Below are 22,995 nucleotides of genomic sequence, written 5' to 3'. Positions count from 1 at the left end.
ATCTGAGGATGTGTCCCGGGCCGTGTCCCCGAATCGCAGCTCCAGCCTTGAGTATCTGAGGATGTGCCCTGGGCCGTGTCCCCGAATCGCAGCTCCAGCCCTGAGTATCTGAGGATGTGTCCTGGGCCGTGTTCCTGAATCGCAGCACCAGCCCTGAGTATCTGAGGATGTGTCCTGGGCCGTGTTCCTGAATCGCAGCTCCAGCCCTGAGTATCTGAACATGTGTCCTGGGCCGTGTCGCCGAATCGCAGCTCCAGCCCTAAGTATCTGAGGATGTGTCCTGGGCCATGTCTTCGAATTGCAGCTCCAGTGCTGAGTATCTGAGGCTGTGTCCTGGGCCGTGTCCCCAAACCACAGCTCCAGCCCTAAGTATCTGAGGATGTGTCCTGGGCCATGTCCCCGAATCGCAGCTCCTGCCCTAAACATCTGAAGATGTGTCCTGGGTTGTGTCCCCAAATCACAGCTCCAGCCCTGAGTATCTGAGGATGTGTCCTGTGTACTGTCCCCGAATCGCAGCTCCAGCCCTGAGTATCTGAGGATGTGTCCTGGGCTGTGTCCCCGAATCGCAGCTCCAGCCCTGGGTATCTGAGGATGTGTCCTGTGTACTGTCCCCGAATCGCAGCTCCAGCCCTGAGTATCTGAGGATGTGTCCCGGGCTGTGTCCCCGAATCGCAGCTCCAGCCTTGAGTATCTGATGATGTGTCCTGGGCCGTGTCCCCGAATCGCAGCTCCAGCCTTGAGTATCTGATGATGTGTCCTGGGCCGTGTCCCCGAATCGCAGCTCCAGCCCTGAGTATCTGAGGATGTGTCCCGGGCCGTGTCCCCGAATCGCAGCTCCAGCCCTGAGTATCTGAGGATGTGCCCTGGGCTGTGTCCCCGAATCGCAGCTCCAGCCCTGAGTATCTGAGGATGTGTCCTGGGCCGTGTCCCCGAATCGCAGCTACAGCCCTAAACAACTGAAGATGTGTCCTGGGCCGTGTCCCCAAATCGCAGCATCAGCCCTGAGTATCTGAGGATGTGTCCTGGGCCGTGTCCCCGAATCGCAGCTCCAGCCCTGAGTATCTGCACATGTACAGCGCCTCAACCAAGCATTACTGTCAGGGGTCATCAAGTGGGCGGACCCTGCATAGCTAGAGGCGGGGTCTGAGCCTGTTAAACAGGTGTGGTGGGTGTTCCCAATCAAAAAGGTATTCATTTTGGTGGTTGGCAGGTGGGTGGCCCCCACATATTTTAGAGGCTGGATTTGGGCGGAACCAACATGTGAAGTGGGTGTGATGGGCGGTCACAGAATATTTAGAGAAGGGGTGGGCGGGGCCGACCTGTAAATTGGGTGTGATGGGCGGTCACAGAATATTTAGAGAAGGGGTGGGCGGGACCGACCTGTAAAGTGGGTGTGATGGGCGGTCACAGAATATTTAGAGAAGGGGTGGGCGGGGCCAGCCTTCAAGGTGGGTGTGATGGGCGGTCACAGAATATTTAGAGAAGGGGTGGGCGGGACCAGCCTTCAAGGTGGGTGTGATGGGCGGTCACAGAATATTTAGAGAAGGGGTGGGCGGGGCCAACCTGTAAAGTGGGTGTGATGGGCGGTCACAGAATATTTAGAGAAGGGGTGGGCGGGACCAGCCTTCAAGGTGGGTGTGCTGGGCGGTCACAGAATATTTAGAGAAGGGGGGGCGGGACCAGCCTTCAAGGTGGGTGTGATGGGCGGTCACAGAATATTTAGAGAAGGGGTGGGCGGGGCCAACCTGTAAAGTGGGTGTGATGGGCGGTCACAGAATATTTAGAGAAGGGGTGGGCGGGACCAGCCTTCAAGGTGGGTGTGCTGGGCGGTCACAGAATATTTGGAGAAGGGGTGGGCGGGACTGACCTGTAAAGTGGGTGTGATGGGCGGTCACAGAATATTTAGAGAAGGGGGGCGGGACCAGCCTTCAAGGTGGGTGTGATGGGCGGTCACAGAATATTTAGAGAAGGGGTGGGCGGGGCCAGCCTTCAAGGTGGGTGTGATGGGCGGTCACAGAATATTTAGAGAAGGGGTGGGCGGGGCCAACCTGTAAAGTGGGTGTGATGGGCGGTCACAGAATATTTAGAGAAGGGGTGGGCGGGGCCAACCTGTAAAGTGGGTGTGCTGGGCGGTCACAGAATATTTAAAGAAGGGGTGGGCAGAACCGACCTGTAAAATGATCACGATGGGGTGGGCGGGACCATCCTTCTAGGTGGGTTTGATGGGCGGTCACAATATTTAGAGAAGGGGTAGGCGGGACCAACCCATAAAGTGGGTGTGGTTAGGGCGTGGCCACCCAACCAGCTCCCTATCGTCACCTTGGAGGCCAGGAGGGAGGAGTTACTGGTCACAGGGCTAGTGGCGCGCAATAGTGTGCGCTCCCATAGACGTGGCGGCGTGGAATACGGCCCATTGGGGCTAATGACATAAACCGAGAAGATCGCAGAACGCGCGGCGCTGATTTCCGCGTCCGAAACTTTTTGTTCCGTTCAGATGAAGCCAAAATCTTTCTAAAAACACGAAAATCGATCGCCGCGCCAGCGACAAAATGTCACAAATACGCACGAAAGACCCCAGAAACCCAAAACACGATAAGGGGATCCGGAGGGGGCGGCTCCATAAAATACGAATTCCGAGGAGGAGAAATAAAAGAATGGTCAGGTCGCGGCTCCGGCGCCGTCCCTACTCCGGCGCCGTCCCCAACGCTCCAGCGAAGTCTGACGAGTTCAACAAATGAAGATAAATTAAAAGATAAGGAAAGGCCGCTGAAGGAGGCGTCGGAGGTGACGCCGCGCCGCTTCCAGATCCGCGCGCCAGATTATCCCCACAATTAATAACCTGCTCCCGGCAAATTTCCCCGCGGAATCCCGGCGCAGACGGGTACTCGCCGCTCGACAAATTTACCTAGCGAGGAGACGCAGGGAGCCGAGAGCCTCCGGGAAATCGCAAATTCGCCCTCTTCTAGAAGATCTCCATTGTTCCCGAAGCGTCTGCGCCAAAAACCGGGCGCGATTTCCCGATATACAGAGGGGGAGGGGCGCGTGGGGCGCTGACATATACCGCGGCGCTGTACAGAGAACGCCACGCGGAGGTGGTGGTTGGCGAACGTTTGGATTTCCCGAGCTCCGCCCACATTTGATACATTGTTACATTTGTTGCTTCATCAATATTTCTCTTTTTTGCTGTTTTTTCGGGTTTTATTGATAAAGTTGATTGAATATGGATTGGAGGTGTCACATGGGCGGATCTTCCGGTTTCGCTCTCTCCGAGACGCGGCGCACGGTGGCCATGGCGCTGTAATAACGGAGGCGGGCCTGAAAGGGGCCCCGCGGCCTCTGATCGTCGGGCGATATCGGGAGATCCAACGCCGCCATTAATGACATCAGAGCGGCGAGAAGGCGAACGTTTCACAAAAGACGTTTCTCGTCTGCTTTGCGCCTTTATCGGTCCGCCGCGTCCCGCCTTCCTCTCTGATGGAGAGTATCGCGGGCGCGCCGCCAACGTGCCACCAATGTACTGCCAACATGCCGCCAACGTGCTTCCAACGTACCGCCAAAGTGCCATCAATGTGCTTCCAACGTGCCGCCAACGTGCTTCCAACATACCTCCAACATACCGCCAACATACCACCAATGTGCTTCCAACATACCGCCAACATACCACCAATGTGCTTCCAACATACCGCCAACATACCACCAATGTGCTTCCAACATACCGCCAACATACCACCAATGTGCTTCCAACATACCGCCAACATACCACCAATGTGCTTCCAACATACTTCCAACGTGCCAACAATGTGCTTCCAACGTGCTTCCAACATACTGCCAACATGCCTCCAACATACCGCCAACATACCACCAATGTGCTTCCAACGTACTTCCAACGTGCCAACAATGTGCTTCCAACGTGCTTCCAACATACTGCCAACATACCGCCAACGTGCTTCCAACATACCGCCAAAATACCGCCAACGTGCTTCCAACGTACCGCCAACGTGCCTCCAACATACCGCCAACGTGCTTCCAACATACCGCCAACGTGCCTCCAACATACCGCCAACGTGCTTCCAACGTACCGCCAACGTGCTTCCAACATACTGCCAAAATACCGCCAACGTGCTTCCAACGTACCGCCAACGTGCCTCCAACATGCTGCCAACGTGCCTCCAACATGCTGCCAACGTGCTTCCAACGTACCGCCAACGTGCTTCCAACATACCTCCAACATACCGCCAACATACCACCAATGTGCTTCCAACGTACTTCCAACGTGCCAACAATGTGCTTCCAACGTGCTTCCAACATACTGCCAACATACCGCCAACGTGCTTCCAACATACCGCCAACGTGCCTCCAACATGCTGCCAACGTGCCTCCAACATGCTGCCAACGTGCTTCCAACGTACCGCCAAAGTGCTTCCAACATACCGCCAACGTGCTTCCAACATGCTGCCAACGTGCTTCCAACATGCCAACAATGTGCTTCCAACGTACTGCCAACGTGCTTCCAACGTGCCGCCAAAGTGCCGCAAACATGCTGCCAACGTGCCGACAATGTGCTTCCAACGTGCTGCCAATGTGCTTCCAACGTACCGCCAAGGTGCTTCCAACGTGCCGCCAACGTGCTTCCAACATACCTCCAACATACCGCCAACATACCACCAGTGTGCTTCCAACGTACTTCCAACGTGCCAACAATGTGCTTCCAACGTGCTTCCAACATACTGCCAACATACCGCCAACGTGCTTCCAACATACCGCCAAAATACCACCAATGTGCTTCCAACGTACCGCCAACGTGCCTCCAACATACCGCCAACGTGCCTCCAACATGCTGCCAACGTGCTTCCAACATACTGCCAACATACCGCCAACGTGCTTCCAACATACCGCCAAAATACCACCAATGTGCTTCCAACGTACCGCCAACGTGCCTCCAACATACCGCCAACGTGCCTCCAACATGCTGCCAACGTGCTTCCAACGTACCGCCAAAGTGCTTCCAACATACCGCCAACGTGCTTCCAACTTGCTGCCAACGTGCTTCCAACATGCCAACAATGTGCTTCCAACGTGCTGCCAACGTGCTTCCAACGTGCCGCCAAAGTACCGCAAACATGCTGCCAACGTGCCGACAATGTGCTTCCAACGTGCTGCCAATGTGCTTCCAACGTACCGCCAAGGTGCTTCCAACGTGCCGACAATGTGCTTCAAACGTGCTGTCAACGTGCCGCCAACATGCTGCAAATGTGCTGCCAATGTACCGCCAACGTGCTGCCAACGTGCTTCCAACTTGCTGCCAACGTGCCGCCAACGTGTCGCAAACATGCTGCCAACGTGCCAACAATGTGCTTCCAACGTACCGCCAAGGTGCTTCCAACGTACCGCCAAGGTGCTTCCAATGCAGGGGTGGACTGACCATTTGGAAACTCGGGCACTGCCCGAGGGCCCGGGGTCAGTAGGGGGCCCCATGAGATGCCCCTGATACCTTTTTCATAGGCTTTTTTGACTTAGGGCAAGGACACAGGGGCCCCATGATCCCCTATTGCCCAGGGGCCCCATAAGTTCTCAGTCCGCCCCTGTTCCAATGTACCACCAATGTGCTTCCAACGTACCGCCAACGTGCCTCCAACATGCTGCCAACGTGCTTCCAACATACTGCCAACATACCGCCAACGTGCTTCCAACATACCGCCAAAATACCACCAATGTGCTTCCAACGTACCGCCAACGTGCCTCCAACATGCTGCCAACGTGCTTCCAACATACTGCCAACATACCGCCAACGTGCTTCCAACATACCGCCAAAATACCACCAATGTGCTTCCAACGTACCGCCAACGTGCCTCCAACATACCGCCAACGTGCCTCCAACATGCTGCCAACGTGCTTCCAACGTACCGCCAAAGTACTTCCAACATACCGCCAACGTGCTTCCAACTTGCTGCCAACGTGCTTCCAACATGCCAACAATGTGCTTCCAACGTGCTGCCAACGTGCTTCCAACGTGCCGCCAAAGTACCGCAAACATGCTTCCAACGTGCCGACAATGTGCTTCCAACGTGCTGCCAATGTGCTTCCAACGTACCGCCAAGGTGCTTCCAACGTGCCGACAATGTGCTTCAAACGTGCTGTCAACGTGCCGCCAACATGCTGCAAATGTGCTGCCAATGTACCGCCAACGTGCTGCCAACGTGTCGCAAACATGCTGCCAACGTGCCAACAATGTGCTTTCAATGTGCTGCCAATGTGCTTCCAACGTACCGCCAAGGTGCTTCCAACGTACCGCCAAGGTGCTTCCAATGCAGGGGTGGACTGACCATTTGGAAACTCGGGCACTGCCCGAGGGCCCGGGGTCAGTAGGGGGCCCCATGAGATGCCCCTGATACCTTTTTCATAGGCTTTTTTGACTTAGGGCAAGGACACAGGGGCCCCATGATCCCCTATTGCCCAGGGGCCCCATAAGTTCTCAGTCCGCCCCTGTTCCAATGTACCACCAATGTGCTTCCAACGTACCGCCAACGTGCCTCCAACATACCGCCAACGTGCCTCCAACATGCTGCCAACGTGCTTCCAACATACTGCCAACATACCGCCAACGTGCTTCCAACATACCGCCAAAATACCACCAATGTGCTTCCAACGTACCGCCAACGTGCCTCCAACATACCGCCAACGTGCCTCCAACATGCTGCCAACGTGCTTCCAACGTACCGCCAAAGTGCTTCCAACATACCGCCAACGTGCTTCCAACTTGCTGCCAACGTGCTTCCAACATGCCAACAATGTGCTTCCAACGTGCTGCCAACGTGCTTCCAACGTGCCGCCAAAGTACCGCAAACATGCTTCCAACGTGCCGACAATGTGCTTCCAACGTGCTGCCAATGTGCTTCCAACGTACCGCCAAGGTGCTTCCAACGTGCCGACAATGTGCTTCAAACGTGCTGTCAACGTGCCGCCAACATGCTGCAAATGTGCTGCCAATGTACCGCCAACGTGCTGCCAACGTGCTTCCAACTTGCTGCCAACGTGCCGCAAACATGCTGCCAACGTGCCAACAATGTGCTTCCAATGTGCTGCCAATGTGCTTCCAACGTACCGCCAAGGTGCTTCCAATGCAGGAGTGGACTGACCATTTGGAAACTCGGGCAGAGCCCGAGGGCCCGAGGTCAGTAGGGGGCCCCATGAGATGCCCCTGATACCTTTTTCATAGGCTTTTTTGACTTAGGGCAAGGACACAGGGGCCCCATGATCCCCTATTGCCCAGGGGCCCCATAAGTTCTCAGTCCGCCCCTGTTCCAATGTACCGCCAATGTGCTGCCAACATACCGCCACCATGCCGCCAATGTGCCACCACCCCCGCAATTGACATTTCAATGCTCCACTATTAGAATGAGAGCCGCCAATTACTGAACGCCGAACAGCTGCCACCAGACAGGACGCAAAACGCCGCAAAGTTTGCGCCCAAGAAAAAGGGAAGGCGGGCAAAAAAAAAAACGAATGGTGCAGGAAATCCGGAGGGGGGGCGGGGGGGTGCGAAATCCAGGTGGACGAGGCCAGCTGGGATTAGAAGAGGGGGGAGGAGGAGGAGGAGGATGGGGACCCTTCCAATGGCGGCCATCATATGTCTGTCATTAATCCGCAATGTTCCTTGTCAAACGGCGGCTGGAAATGGCGCGGCGGCGAGTCGGGAATTCCAAATGGCAGGCGGGTCACGGCGGGGAAGAGGCGTCCGATGCTCCACATCCATCTTCCTGGAGATATTAGGAGGTTCTGGTAATAAGTCTGTCAGGGATGATGTCCAATTACTGCGCCACGGCGAGATCGCTGTCATGACACGGGCCGCCGGACGCCATGATGGAGGGGGAGGGGAGGGGCTGGAGGCCGCAAAACGACGCCTGTGACAGGAAAACCTGCTTTATCTGCTTCTAGGATGAACTACCACCCCTCCCCCCACTATAACCCCCTACTGTACCCCAATCTGACCCATGTCCCCCTACTACACCCCTCCCCCCACTATAACCCCCTACTGTACCCCAACCTGACCCATGTCCCCCTACTACACCCCTCCCCCCACTATAACCCCCTACTGTACCCCAACCTGACCCATGTCCCCCTACTACACCCCTCCCCCCACTATAACCCCCTACTGTACCCCAATCTGACCCATGTCCCCCTACTACACCTCTTCCCCCACTATAACCCCCTACTGTACCCCAAACTGACTCATGTCCCCCTACTGTACCCCAATCTGACCCATGTCCCCCTACTACACCCCTCCCCCCACTATAACCCCCTACTGTACCCCAATCTTACCCATGTCCCCCTACTACACCCCTCCCCCCACTATAACCCCCTACTGTACCCCAACCTGACCCATGTCCCCCTATTACACCTCTTCCCCCACTATAACCCCCTACTGTACCCTAACCTTACCCATGTCCCCCTACTACACCCCTCCCCCCACTATAAGCCCCTACTGTACCCCAACCTGACCCATGTCCCCCTACTACACCCCTCCCTCCACTATAACCCGCCACTGTACCCCAACCTGACCCATGTCCCCCTACTACACCCCTCCCCCCACTAAAACCCCCTACTGTACCCTAACCTTACCCATGTCCCCCTACTACACCCCTCCCCCCACTATAAGCCCCTACTGTACCCCAACCTGACCCATGTCCCCCTACTACACCCCTCCCCCCACTAAAACCCCCTACTGTACCCTAACCTTACCCATGTCCCCCTACTACACCCCTCCCCCCACTATAAGCCCCTACTGTACCCCAACCTGACCCATGTCCCCCTACTACACCCCTCCCCCCACTATAAGCCCCTACTGTACCCCAACCTGACCCATGTCCCCCTACTACACCCCTCCCCCCACTAAAACCCCCTACTGTACCCTAACCTTACCCATGTCCCCCTACTACACCCCTCCCCCCACTATAAGCCCCTACTGTACCCCAACCTGACCCATGTCCCCCTACTACACCCCTCCCCCCACTAAAACCCCCTACTGTACCCCAACCTGACCTATGTCCCCCTACTGCACCCCTCCCCCCCACTAAAACCCGCTACTAAACCCCAACACACTACTGCAGCCTATGTCTGGGGAATCTTCCTGTCATGTCGGATCCAAATCACATCCATGGAGGAGGCGGAGGAGGAGGAGGAGGCGACTTGGAGGCGACTTCCATTGAAGTCTATGGGCACAAGAAGGAGAGAAGTGGCCTGGAAGTCGCACCGGAACCTTCTCTGAAGTTGCAGCGACCTCCGCGGTGCTCATTAATACGGCTCTCATTGACTGACATGGGATGTCACAGGTCATGTGACTCGGGGGGGGGGTCTCACAAGTCGGATCCCAAGTCGCAGCCATGTGACCCGAGCCTTAGAGTTCTGTCCCACCCAAGACTTCAGAACCTTCGAGCTGCAGGTCCCGACCCGGAGCCACCGAACCCGGAGAAAACACAGAACACCTTCCCCGCTCACAGCGACTTGCTGCAACAATCCCATGTCCTTCCCACCCAAATGTATGTCCTGGCAGCCGGCCTGTTCTCTACATTGTTACATTGTATTCTTCTATCCTATTCATTGTTACATTGTAATGTTATATTCTATACATTGTTACATTGTATTCATTGTTATATATTATTACATTGTATTTATAGTTACATGCTATACATTGTTACATTGTATTCATTGTTATATATTATTACATTGTATTTATAGTTACATGCTATACATTGTTACATTGTATTCATTGTTATATATTATTACATTGTATTTATAGTTACATGCTATACATTGTTACATGGCATTCATTGTTATATATTATTACATTGTATTTATAGTTACATGCTATACATTGTTACATGGCATTCATTGTTATATATTATTACATTGTATTTATAGTTACATGCTATACATTGTTACATGGCATTCATTGTTATATATTATTACATTGTATTTATAGTTACATGCTATACATTGTTACATGGTGCTCCTTGTTATTTTCTGTACATTGTTATATTGTATTCTTCTAACCTATTCATGTTGTATTCTATACATTGTTACATGGCATTCATTTGTATATTCTAAACATTGTAACATTGTATTCATTGTTATATATTATATATTGTTACATTGTATTTATAGTTATATATTCTATACATTGTTACATTCTAAACATTGTATTCTTCTATCCTATACATTCTTATATATTTTATATTGTTACATTGTATTCTTCTATCCTATACATTGTTCAGTTGTATTTATAGTAACATTCTGTACATTGTATTCATTGTTATATTTTATACATTGTTTCATTGTATTGTTAAATTGTATACATTGTTACATGGCATTCATTTGCATATTCTGTGCATTGTTACATGGTGCTAATTGTTATATTCTGTAGATTGTTACATTGTATTCATTGTTAGATTGTATATATTGTTACATGATGCTCATTGTTCTATTCTATACATTGTTTCATTGTATTTAAAGTTACATTCTATACATTGTTACATGGCATTCATTTGTATATTCGTTTGCATGTTACATGATGCTCATTGTTACATTGTGTTTATAGTTACATTCTACACATTGTTCTATGCATTGTTACATTGCATTCATTGTTCTATACATTGTTACATTGTATTTATAATTACATTCTATACATTGTTACATTGTATTTATAATTACATTCTATACATTGTTACATTGTATTTATATTTACATTCTATATATTGTTACATTGCATTCATGTTTGCACACTATACATTGTTACATTTTATTTATAGTTACAGTCTACATATTGTTCTAGTCTGCAGATTATTACATTGTATTCATTGTTCCATTCTATACATTGTTACATTGTATTTATAATTACATTCTATACATTGTTACATGGCATTCATTTGTATATTCGTTTACATGTTACATGATGCTCATTGTTACATTGTATTTATAATGACATTCTACACATTGTTACATTGTATTCATTGTTCTACTGTATTCTATACATTGTATTCATGTTTGCACACTATACATTGTTACATTGTATTCATGTTTGCACACTGTACATTGTTACATTGTATTCATGTTTGCACACTATACATTGTTACATTGTATTCATGTTTGCACACTCTACATTGTTCCCATCTGCTGCTCTGGTGTCATACAGCGATCCTGCATCGCCTTCCCAGAGAATGAGCCCCTGGCCCCTCCCCCAGCTGACCCCTCCCCACCACCTTTCCGTCACCAATACAAACTTTCCTCCTGAACAGAAATAAAACAGACAGAATCACATTTCGGAACAATCAGACGATAAATCCGACCCCGCCCACCCCCCTCCCCCCCCCCGCCATCTGCGGCGCCATTATCAGCGCGGCGTTCTCACGGAAAGCGGAATCAGGTCTTAAATCCCGCGTGATAAATGTAACGCCGCCTCTAATTCAATCGGCAAGGAGCCGTCTTCTGTCTTCTCTCCTCTCAGACGCCGTCAATCTGCCGCCACAAACGCCACTTCACCCGCACAGGAGGATGATTTCTCTGACGGCGGCGAGGAGCGCGCTGAATTAATTTACGCAAATAATCGCCAAATGACGGAGAACAAAATACTGGGAGCGGAAAAAAAAAATCAGTTAAAGTTTTGTTTATGGCGCCCGGCGAGGAAAATGTAAATGTTGATTTGACACGGCGTTTGGGCGGCCGCGGCCGCGTCGTATTTCAGGCTCGGCGGTAATTATTGGTTCAATATGAAATCTATAGCGGCGCGTTCAGACGCATCAATCAGACTTCCTCCTCCTCATTTCCCTGATCCGGCCTGGCCCTCCGCGCCGTATATTATCCGCAATAATCCGCCATCTTTACGGCCGCGCCGGATGATATTTCCGAATTCTGCCGTAATGTTCAGGATTTAGTGCGCCGGCCGCATTCCCGGAGCCGCAAATCACCGCACCGCGGCACAGCCACAGGAGCTGCTCCCCCTCCCCCTCCCCCATCCACACCTGCATTCAAAGGTCAATCAGTTGTGGGCGGAGCCTGGAGAAGGGAACCCCCTGACGGGGATTTCTATTGGTTACCAGAAATGATGGGGAATGCAGCATGAAGAGTGAGACTCTGTGGGTGGGGCTTACAAATGACTTTCCCATTTTAATCTGAATAGGTCAAAAAGGGTTCCGTTCAATGAAGTCCCCAGGGGGGCGGTCGTCATCAGAATGCCCTGCCCCCGAATATTCCGTTTCCCCGCCCCGCATGACATCAGATCGATATTCCGTGTCCCCGCCCCGCATGACATCAGATCGACAGTTCGTGTCCCCGCCCTGTATGACATCAGATCGATATTCCGTGTCCCCGCCCTGTGTGACCTCAGATCGATATTCCGTGTCCCCGCCCCTTATGACATCAGATCGATATTCCGTGTCCCCGCACCGTGTGACATCAGATCGATATTCCGTGTCCCCGCCCCTTATGACATCAGATTGATATTCCGTGTCCCCGACCTGTATGACATCAGATTGATATTCCGTTTCCCCGCCCCGCATGACATCAGATCGATATTCCGTGTCCCCGCCCCGTGTGACATCAGATCGATATTCCGTGTCCCCGCACCGTGTGACATCAGATCGATATTGCGTGTCCCCGCCCCGTGTGACATCAGATCGATATTCCGTGTCCCCGCACCGTGTGACATCAGATCGATATTCCGTGTCCCCGCACCGTGTGACATCAGATCGATATTGCGTGTCCCCGCCCCGTGTGACATCAGATCGATATTCCGTGTCCCCGCCCTGTGTGACCTCAGATCGATATTCCGTGTCCCCGCACCGTGTGACATCAGATCGATATTCCGTGTCCCCGCCCCGTGTGACATCAGATCGATATTCCGTGTCACCGCCCCGTGTGACATCAGATCGATATTCCGTGTCCCCGCCCCGTGTGACATCAGATCGATATTCCGTGTCCCCCGCCCCGTGTGACATCAGATCGATATTCCGTGTCCCCGCCCCGTGTGACATCAGATCGATATTCCGTGTCCCCGCACCGTGTGACATCAGATCGATATTGCGTGTCCCCGCCCCGTGTGACATCAGATCGATATTCCGTGTCCCCGCACCGTGTGACATCAGATCGATATTCCGTGTCCCCGCACCGTGTGACATCAGATCGATATTGCGTGTCCCCGCCCCGTGTGACATCAGATCGATATTCCGTGTCCCCGCCCTGTGTGACCTCAGATCGATATTCCGTGTCCCCGCCCCGTGTGACATCAGATCGATATTCCGTGTCCCCGCCCCATGTGACATCAGATCGATATTCCGTGTCCCCGCCCCGTGTGACATCAGATCGATATTCCGTGTCCCCGCCCCGTGTGACATCAGATCGATATTCCGTGTCCCCGCCCCGTGTGACATCAGATCGATATTCCGTGTCCCCGCCCCGTGTGACATCAGATCGATATTCCGTGTCCCCGCCCCGTGTGACATCAGATCGATATTCCGTGTCCCCGCCCCGTGTGACATCAGATCATTGCCCAGCGCGCGGACATTCATCATACAGGACAATATCGCGGTTCACGCCCCTTGGCGCACATTCTGTGATCATCCATAATGAGGCGACAGAGAGCAGGATGACCCCCCTCCCCCCCCGGCTCCCAGATGATGGGGGACCCTCTATACATCCTCCATGTGTCACAGGAACAAAGGAGCCCATCAAAGCCCGGCGTGGTCTGGGTCACATTTACACGTTATGATGCGTGAAGGTGACATCCCATGTCAGGGCGCCTCCTGTAATGTGACCCCTCCCCCGGGGACATGACCTCCGACCTCTCACATGTGCAGAACATATCTCCCCCCCCCCCCCCCGTGTTCACACCATTCCAGGAATGTGCACCTGGTGCCACGCATTCACCGCACCTCCATCACACACTGTGCCCACCATGCCACCTCTGAGGACATCACACACTGTGCCCACCATGCCACCTCTGAGGACATCACACACTGCGCCCCCCATGCCACCTCTGAGGACATCACACACTGTGCCCCCCATGCCACCTCTGAGGACATCACACACTGTGCCCACCATGCCACCTCTGAGGACATCACACACTGTGCCCACCATGCCACCTCTGAGGACATCACACACTGTGCCCACCATGCCACCTCTGAGGACATCACACACTGCGCCCACCATGCCACCTCTGAGGACATCACACACTGCGCCCACCATGCCACCTCCACCGAGGACATCACACACTGTGCCCACCATGCCACCTTCACCGAGGACATCACACACTGTGCCCACCATGCCACCTCTGAGGACATCACACACTGTGCCCACCATGCCACCTCTGAGGACATCATACACTGCGCCAACCATGCCACCTCCACCGAGGACATCACACACTGTGCCCACCATGCCACCTCTGAGGACATCACACACTGTGCCCCCCATGCCACCTCTGAGGACATCACACACTGTGCCCACCATGCCACCTCTGAGGACATCATACACTGCGCCAACCATGCCACCTCCACCGAGGACATCACACACTGTGCCCACCATGCCACCTCTGAGGACATCACACACTGTGCCCACCATGCCACCTCTGAGGACATCACACACTGCGCCCACCATGCCACCTCTGAGGACATCACACACTGTGCCCACCATGCCACCTCTGAGGACATCACACACTGTGTCCACCATGCCACCTCTGAGGACATCACACACTGTGCCCCCCATGCCACCTCTGAGGACATCACACACTGTGCCCACCATGCCACCTCTGAGGACATCACACACTGCGCCCACCATGCCACCTCTGAGGACATCACACACTGTGCCCACCATGCCACCTCTGAGGACATCACACACTGCGCCCACCATGCCACCTCTGAGGACATCACACACTGCGCCCACCATGCCACCTCCACCGAGGACATCACACACTGTGCCCACCATGCCACCTTCACCGAGGACATCACACACTGTGCCCACCATGCCACCTCTGAGGACATCACACACTGTGCCCACCATGCCACCTCTGAGGACATCATACACTGCGCCAACCATGCCACCTCCACCGAGGACATCACACACTGTGCCCACCATGCCACCTCTGAGGACATCACACACTGTGTCCACCATGCCACCTCTGAGGACATCACACACTGCGCCCACCATGCCACCTCCACCGAGGACATCACACACTGTGCCCACCATGCCACCTTCACCGAGGACATCACACACTGTGCCCACGATGCCACCTCCACCGAGGACATCACACACTGTGCCCACCATGCCACCTCTGAGGACATCACACACTGTGCCCACCATGCCACCTCTGAGGACATCACATACTGTGCTCACCATGTCACCTCCGAGGACTTCACACACTGTGCCCACCATGCCACCTCCACCGAGGACATCAGACACTGTGCCCACCATGCCACCTCCACCGAGGACATCACACACTGTGCCCACCATGCCACCTCCGAGGACATCACATACTGTGCTCACCACGCCACCTCCACCGAGGACATCACACACTGTACCCACCATGCCACCTCCACCGAGGACATCACACACTGTGCCCACCATGCCACCTCCGAGGACATCACATACTGTGCTCACCACGCCACCTCCACCGAGGACATCACACACTGCGCCCACCATGCCACCTCCACCGAGGACATTACACACTGCGCCCACCATGCCACCTCCACCGAGGACATCACACACTGTGCCCACCATGTCACCTCCGAGGACATCACACACTGTGCCCACCATGTCACCTCCGAGGACATCACACACTGTGCCCACCATGCCACCTCCACCGAGGACATCACACACTGTGCCCACCATGCCACCTCCACCGAGGACATCACACACTGTGCCCACCATGCCACCTCCACCGAGGACATCACACACTGTGCCCACCATGTCACCTCCGAGGACATCACACACTGTGCCCACCATGCCACCTCCACCGAGGACATCACACACTGTGCCCACCATGCCACCTCTGAGGACATCACACACTGTGCCCACCATGCCACCTCCACTGAGGACATCACACACTGTGCCCACCATGCCACCTCTGAGGACATCACACACTGCGCCCACCATACCACCTCCACAGAGGACATCACACACTGCGCCCACCATGCCACCTCCACCGAGGACATCACACACTGTGCCCACCATGCCTCTTGTAATGTGACCCCTCCCCCGGGGAAATGACCTCTGACCTCTCACATGTGCAGAACATATCTCCCGCCCCCCCCCCACCCCCATGTCCACACCATTCCAGGAATGTGCAGGCGGTGCCACGCATTCACCGCACCTCCACCGAGGACATCACACACTGTGCCCACAATGCCACCTCCGAGGACATCACACACTGTGCCCACCATGCCACAGTTCTTAGCTGTGTTCACAAATGTCTGACACAGATCAGCCCCTGCACAGCCTCTCATCTGCCTGGCTGTCATTGTCCTGGTAGATGGTAAGCTCCTGGGCCCGGGGGGGGGGTCATTGTACTGGTAGATGGTAAGCTCCTGGGCCCGGGGGGGATCATTGTACTGGTAGATGGTAAGCTCCTGGGTCCGGGGGGGGTCATTGTACTGGTAGATGGTAAGCTCCTGGGCCCGGGGGGGGGGTCATTGTACTGGTAGATGGTAAGCTCCTGGGCCCGGGGGGGATCATTGTACTGGTAGATGGTAAGCTCCTGGGCCCGGGGGGGGGGTCATTGTACTGGTAGATGGTAAGCTCCTGGGCCCAGGGGGATGATTGCACTGGTAGATGGTAAGCTCCTGGGCCCGGGGGGATCATTGTACTGGTAGATGGTAAGCTCCTGGGCCTGGGGGGGGTAATTGTACTGGTAGATGGTAAGCTCCTGGACCCAGGGGGGGGGATCATTGTTCTGGTAGATGGTAAGCTCCTGGGCCCGGGGGGGGGTCATTGTACTGGTAGATGGTAAGCTCCTGGGCCCGGGGGGGGTGATTGTACTGGTAGATGGTAAGCTCCTGGGCCCGGGGGGGGGGTCATTGTTCTGGTAGATGGTAAGCTCCTGGGCCCGGGGGGGTCATTGTACTGGTAGATGGTAAGCTCCTGGGCCCGGGGGGGGTCATTGTTCTGGTAGATGGTAAGCTCCTGGGTCCGGGGGGGGGGTCATTGTTTTAGTAGATGGTAAGCTCCTGGGCCCCGGGGGGGGATCATTGTTCTGGTAGATGGTAAGCTCCTGGGCCCGGGGGGGGGTCATTGCTCTGGTAGATGGTAAGCTCCTGGGCCCGGGGGGGTCATTGTTCTGGTAGATGGTAAGCTCCTGGGCCCGGGGGGGTCATTGTACTGGTAGATGGTAAGCTCCTGGGTCCGGGGGGGGTCATTGTTCTGGTAGATGGTAAGCTCCTGGGCCCGGGGGGGGGGTCATTGTACTGGTAGGTGGTAAGCTCCTGGGCCCGGGGGGGGTCATTGTACTGGTAGATGGTAAGCTCCTGGGCCCGGGGGGGTCATTGTACTGGTAGATGGTAAGCTCCTGGGTCCGGGGGGGTCATTGTACTGGTAGATGGTAAGCTCCTTGGCCCGGGGGGGGTCATTGTACTGGTAGATGGTAAGGTCCTGGGCCCGGGGGGGTCATTGTACTGGTAGATGGTAAGCTCCTGGGCCCGGGGGGGGGTCATTGTTCTGGTAGATGGTAAGCTCCTGGGCCCGGGGGGGGGTCATTGTTCTGGTAGATGGTAAGCTCCTGGGTCCGGGGGGGTCATTGTTCTGGTAGATGGTAAGCTCCTGGGCCCGGGGGGGGTCATTGCTCTGGTAGATGGTAAGCTCCTGGGCCCGGGGGGGGGGTCATTGTACTGGTAGATGGTAAGCTCCTGGGCCCGGGGGGGGGGTCATTGTACTGGTAGATGGTAAGCTCCTGGGCCCGGGGGGGGTCATTGTACTGGCAGATGGTAAGCTCCTGGGCCCGGGGGGGGTCATTGTTCTGGTAGATGGTAAGCTCCTGGGCCCGGGGGGGTCATTGTACTGGTAGATGGTAAGCTCCTGGGCCCGGGGGGGGGGTCATTGTTCTGGTAGATGGTAAGCTCCTGGGCCCGGGGGGGTCATTGTTCTGGTAGATGGTAAGCTCCTGGGCCCGGGGGGGGTCGTTGTACTGGCAGATGGTAAGCTCCTGGGCCCGGGGGGGTCATTGTTCTGGTAGATGGTAAGCTCCTGGGCCCGGGGGGGTCATTGTACTGGTAGATGGTAAGCTCCTGGGCCCGGGGGGGTCATTGTACTGGTAGATGGTAAGCTCCTGGGCCCGGGGGGGTCATTGTTCTGGTAGATGGTAAGCTCCTGGGCCCGGGGGGGGTCGTTGTACTGGCAGATGGTAAGCTCCTGGGCCCGGGGGGGTCATTGTTCTGGTAGATGGTAAGCTCCTGGGCCCGGGGGGGGTCGTTGTACTGGCAGATGGTAAGCTCCTGGGCCCGGGGGGGGTCATTGTTCTGGTAGATGGTAAGCTCCTGGGCCCGGGGGGGTCATTGTACTGGTAGATGGTAAGCTCCTGGGCCCGGGGGGGTCATTGTACTGGTAGATGGTAAGCTCCTGGGCCCGGGGGGGGGGGGTCATTGTACTGGTAGATGGTAAGCTCCTGGGCCCGGGGGGGTCATTGTACTGGTAGATGGTAAGCTCCTGGGCCCGGGGGGGTCATTGTACTGGTAGATGGTAAGCTCCTGGGCCCGGGATATTGAACATGGTCTTTTCTCCTCGCAGTCGTTGCCGCCATCTTGGAGGAGGCATTTCTGGCGGTGAAACGTTCCAATGTTCCGGAGGGTCAGGCCGGGGCCGCGTTATCGGCGTCCTCATCAGTAAATTGCGCCCCTCCCACCTCCCCGCGATAAGGAAACGCGCTCCTCTCCTGATTTTCTGTTGCGTCGGCAGACCGTAAATTGCGAGCCGCCAGCGGGAGTGACACCGGGAATTATCTGGAGGCCATTTGTTCCTCATCAGCACAATGGAGGACAGGCTGATGATTTCCCGCCATTGATTTTCCCATTTTCCATGTCAATGATGGATCGGGGGTGGGGGGGGGTGGGGGGGTCTCATTGGTCTCAATTGGTCGTTTTTTAAGATTTCGGCGAGTGGATTCGGGGCGATGTATACGCAGAAATTCCTGTTATTGATTGGATGAAGTCCATGGACTCGGCTCTGTAGAAGTGTCATTGGTGTCTCAGTACCTGCAGGGCGAAGCAGGCGAGAATCTGTGGCAGGATTGTCCGATATCTTCGCAGTGTACCGAGCAATCCCCCTTTACAATGTCCTGACTCCGCCCCCCAGAGGGCGCTGACAATAGGCCATGCCCTAGTAATAGCCTTTCAGCCCCGCCTCCATCCTATGTAATACCCCTCCAGCCCCGCCTCCATCCTATGTAATACCCCTCCAGCCCCGCCTCCATCCTATGTAATACCCCTCCAGCCCCGCCTCCATCCTATGTAATACCCCTTCAGCCCCGCCTCCATCCTATGTAATACCCCTCCAGCCCCGCCTCCATCCTATATAATAGCCCTCCAGCCCCGCCTTCATCCTATGTAATACCCCTCCAGCCCCGCCTCCATCCTATATAATAGCCCTCCAGCCCCGCCTTCATCCTATGTAATACCCCTCCAGCCCCGCCTCCATCCTATGTAATGCCCCTCCAGCCCCGCCTCCATCCTATGTAATACCCCTCCAGCCCCGCCTCCATCCTATGTAATGCCCCTCCAGCCCCGCCTCCATCCTATGTAATACCCCTCCAGCCCCGCCTCCATCTCATGTTTTACCCCTTCAGCCCCGCCTCCATCCTATATAATACCCCTCCAGCTCCGCCTTCATCCTATATAATACCCCTCCAGCTCCGCCTCCATCCTATATAATACCCCTCCAGCTCCGCCTTCATCCTATATAATACCCCTCCAGCTCCGCCTCCATCCTATATAATACCCCTCCAGCTCCGCCTCCATCCTATATAATACCCCTCCAGCTCCGCCTCCATCCTATATAATACCCCTCCAGCCCCGCCTTCATCCTATATAATACCCCTCCAGCTCCTCCTCCATCCTATGTAATACCCCTCCAGCCCCGCCTCCATCTCATGTTTTACCCCTTCAGCCCCGCCTCCATCCTATATAATACCCCTCCAGCTCCGCCTTCATCCCATATAATACCCCTCCAGCTCCGCCTTCATCCTATATAATACCCCTCCAGCTCCGCCTTCATCCTATATAATACCCCTCCAACCCCGCCTCCATCCTATATAATACCCCTCCAGCTCCGCCTTCATCCTATATAATACCCCTCCAACCCCGCCTCCATCCTATATAATACCCCTCCAGCCCCGCCTCCATCCTATATAATACCCTCCAGCTCCGCCTCCATCCTATATAATACCCCTCCAGCCCCGCCTTCATCCTATATAATACCCCTCAAACCCCGCCTCCATCCTATATAATACCCCTCCAGCTCCGCCTCCATCCTATATAATACTCCTCCAGCCCCGCCTCCATCCTATATAATACCCCTCCAGCCCCGCCTCCATCCTATATAATACCCCTCCAGCCCCGCTTCCATTCTATATAATACCCCTCCAGCCCCGCCTTCATCCTATATAATACCCCTCCAGCCCCGCCTCCATTCTATATAATACCCCTCCAGCCCCGCCTTCATCCTATATAATACCCCTCAAACCCCGCCTCCATCCTATATAATACCCCTCCAGCTCCGCCTCCATCCTATATAATACTCCTCCAGCCCCGCCTCCATCCTATATAATACCCCTCCAGCCCCGCCTCCATCCTATATAATACCCCTCCAGCCCCGCTTCCATTCTATATAATACCCCTCCAGCCCCGCCTTCATCCTATATAATACCCCTCCAGCCCCGCCTCCATTCTATATAATACCCCTCCAGCCCCGCCTCCATCCTATATAATACCCCTCCAGCCCCGCCTCCATCCTATATAATACCCCTCCAGCCCCGCCTCCATTCTATATAATACCCCTCCAGCCCCGCCTCCATCCTATATAATACCCCTCCAGCCCCGCCTCCATTCTATATAATACCCCTCCAACCCCACCTCCATCCTATATAATACCCCTCCAGCCCCGCCTCCATCTCATTTTATTCCCCTCCAGCCCCGCCTCCATCCTATATAATACCCCTCCAGCCCCGCCTCCATCCTATATAATACCCCTCCAGCCCCACCTCCATCCCATTTTATACCCCTCCAGCCCCGCCTCCATCACGTTATACCCCTCCAGCCCCGCCTCCATCACGTTATACCCCTCCAGCCCCGCCTCCATCCCATTTTATACCCCTCCAGCCCCGCCTCCATCATGTTATACCCCTCCAGCCCCGCCTCCAGCCCGCCTCCATCACGTTATACCCCTTCTGCCCCCCCAGCACATAGGAGAGCTCACCCAACGCATCTGATTCCATTGAGGGGTGGCAGGTCCGGCTGTTGCCTCAGGTGTGTCTCACTCCTCCTGCTGCAGAGCAGTTACTATCTATCTATAATCTATCGATCGATGTGATCAGATCTGCAGTTCATCAATTGGTTTCCACGATTAGATTCCTCTTCATTGGTCAATCGATGGACTCAGGAGAGGAAACGGATCGACATAACGCCACCCATCGTACAATCCGCCTAAAGATCTCCATATCCAATCATTTCCCTGAATCCCTGAGCCCGCCCACTGCGCAGCGAGATGTGATTGGATGGTGTGTGGGGGATCAGATCTTCCCTCTAATGATGGATGGCGTATAGAAGATGCAGTTGGGTGTATGGGCCTCCTCAGACTGTGGAGTATGGTGGACACCGCGGTCTCAGTTGTGGGTGGAGTGCTCCTTTAATGAATGAAGTGATCCAGTTTTTGCTGTTGCCAGGCAGAACATTTTTTCTTCTTCTCCATCAGACGAGGCTGCTCCAGCTCCACACTGCCAGGTGAGCCGCCTTAATGAAGGGGCCAGGGACCGCGCAGGGGAGGGGGGGCTGACATGGAGGGAAGCGTCTTCATTCCACGCAAATGTCAGGAGGTCCCAGAGCTCCAGGTGGAGGGGGAAGATGGAGAGTCCTGTCAGACGGTCCCCGGGCCCCGGACTGACGCTGTCCCCTCACCACCGCGTACCCACCAAACACCCCCATAAATCACATTAAAGGGCACTGAAAATCCAAGGAGGATCGCTATATCCGCATCACCCGCCTCAAGAGCTCACAATCGAACGTCACAATTATAAATGGAAGCTTGTGACTTGGTGACCAATGAGCTACTAGGACCACCTGAGCCAAGGAGCTCACCATCTACTAGGACCATGACCACCTGAGCCAAGGAGCTCACCATCTACTAGGACCACCTGAGCCAAAGAGCTCACCATCTACTAGGACCATCTGAGCCAAGGAGCTCACCATCTACTAGGACCATCTGAGCCAAGGAGCTCACCATCTACTAGGACCATGACCACCTGAGCCAAGGAGCTCACCATCTACTAGGACCACCTGAGCCAAGGAGCTCACCATCTACTAGGACCATCTGAGCCAAGGAGCTCACCATCTACTAGGACCATCTGAGCCAAGGAGCTCACCATCTACTAGGACCATCTGAGCCAAGGAGCTCACCATCTACTAGGACCATCTGAGCCAAGGAGCTCACCATCTACTAGGACCACCTGAGCCAAGGAGCTCACCATCTACTAGGAGCATCTGAGCCAAGGAGATCACCATCTACTAGGACCATCTGAGCCAAGGAGCTCACCATCTACTAGGACCATCTGAGCCAAGGAGATCACCATCTACTAGGACCATCTGAGCCAAGGAGCTCACCATCTACTAAGACCATCTGAGCCAAGGAGCTCACCATCTACTAGGACCATCTGAGCCAAGGAGTTCACCATCTACTAGGACCATCTGAGCCAAGGAGCTCACCATCTACTAGGACCATCTGAGCCAAGGAGCTCACCATCTACTAGGACATCTG

The sequence above is a fragment of the Staurois parvus genome, unplaced genomic scaffold (genome assembly GCF_062004578.1).
Source record: "Staurois parvus isolate SC_StPar_1 unplaced genomic scaffold, SC_StPar_1.0 ptg004013l, whole genome shotgun sequence".
NCBI classification, from domain to species: domain Eukaryota; kingdom Metazoa; phylum Chordata; class Amphibia; order Anura; family Ranidae; genus Staurois; species Staurois parvus.
This window is presented reverse-complemented; position numbering follows the sequence as displayed.